Raw genomic sequence first — 1,966 nt, forward strand, 5'->3', positions numbered from 1 at the left:
GTGGTGGGCCCCATGTTATGGAATGTCCCAGTCAGATTAACCTTTTATGGTCCTTGAGTAAGTCAAAAGTGAAGATGGCTTCATACAGCGGCCTGGATGGGAAATTTGGCTTGGGTACAAAAGAATGCGGGATGGGGAGTATCATAGTTTAGCCCGATATGGTCAGATCTTGGAAGCTAAGCAAGGTCAGTACTTGGATGGGGGACCACCAAGGAAGACTCCGTAGAGGAAGGCAATGGCCAATCACCTCTGCTTGGTCGTCGGCTGAGACTTGACGGCCCTTTACACATAGACACAGAAGACTGTTTAGAAGGGGATGATGGGGGTGGGAACATGAGGATCCTAACACATGAAACAGCATTATACTGAATCAGGCCATTGGTCTGTCAAGGTCACTGTTGTCTATTGAGACTGGCAGCAGCTCTCCAGGGTCTCAGGTGGAGGTCTTCCCCATCACCTTCTGCCTGGTCCTTCTAACTGGAGATGGCTGGGGATTGAATCTGGGACCTTCTGCATGCCAAGCAGATGCTCTACCACTGAGCCAGGGTCTCAGGTCAAGGTCTTTCCCATCAATTGCTGCCTAGTCCTTTCAACTAGAGATGTCGGGGATTGAACCCAGGACCTTCTGCATGCCAAGCAGATGCTCTACCACTGACCCAGAGTCCCAGGTCAAGGTCTTTCCCATCAATTGCTGCCTAGTCCTTTCAACTAGAGATGCTGGGGATTGAACCTGGGACCGTCGGCATGCCAAGCAGAGGCTCTGCCACTGAGCCATGGCCCCTCTGTTCCTAAGGAAACTACATATGCTGCGTGGAGTCCCATACGAACAATATGGAACCATCCAATCTTCAGGAGTCGTATGAGAGCGCCCTACAGTCGGCAGAGGGTTAAGCCATTGAAGTGCCTTTGTTTTAGCACGTACATTAGATTGCTATTAATATTTTGCCCTTTGGGAAATGGTTCCCGTCATCCTCTTCTGAAAGAGAAGAGAGGGAAGGAAACGAAATGAGCTTTTCAACCCTTGGAAACAAGACAGGAGGGTTCTGCTGGACTGTTGCATGGAACATTAAACTGGGACTCTGTCCCTGTTCTTGTGTCAAACTGGAAAAACGAGAAGTCAAGAAAATGATGGAAAACACTAAGAAGAGAAGCCACATGCTGTGGGAACTTATGCCCATACAATTACTCATGTTTGCCAAAGGCAAAGAAATAGGGACTATCCACATATAGAGAGGGTGGCCAGTTGTAAATAGCCACTTAGCACTTCCTGGAATTGCTCCAAAAATGGTGAACTCGGTTGGGATCTGAGCATAATCCATTAAAGGCACTTCTTGTGTACGCGTATTCAAGACCACAAAACAGGTAAGGCAGGTCTCCTCCAACTTTTTTGAGCCTGCTGTTACCTTTATAACTTTGAGAGGGGGTGACGAGCGCCACCCAAAATGGCTACCACGAGAGGTGGAGCCAAACTCAAAATGGCTGCCAGAGGAGGAGGAGCCAAACAGAATACTCCCCTCCTCACACCTCCAGGGAGTAAGGAAATCTTGACGAGGGAATGGAACCGTACGCAGCTAAATTTACTACCGGGCCCAAATCCATAGTACTGGTTATATTAATTTAAAGCCTGGCGGTATGGGATTTGAAGCTTCTTGCTGTCATACGAAGCTGCCCATCCGCTCAGGTTGCCCTCAAAAAACCCACTTTCTGTACCCCTCTTTTTGGAGTAAGGGGAGCTTATAATAGACGGGATCTTTTCTGATCTTGTACCACTCCTCTGAACAGCGTCCACACAACGATTCATGTGATTTTTGAGGTAGGGTTGCCAAGGTGAAAAATCTCCTTACCGGGGGACTCCCGGTCCGTGGCTGGAGCGCACGCGAGCCACGCGCATGTCACCAGGAAGTGACGTTATGACACCGGGCACGCTGGGGGCGGGGCCACGACCCTCCGAGGGAAAACCATAGAG

The sequence above is a fragment of the Gekko japonicus genome, unplaced genomic scaffold (genome assembly GCF_001447785.1).
Source record: "Gekko japonicus isolate JY-2015 unplaced genomic scaffold, Gekko_japonicus_V1.1 scaffold6145, whole genome shotgun sequence".
Taxonomy (NCBI): domain Eukaryota; kingdom Metazoa; phylum Chordata; class Lepidosauria; order Squamata; family Gekkonidae; genus Gekko; species Gekko japonicus.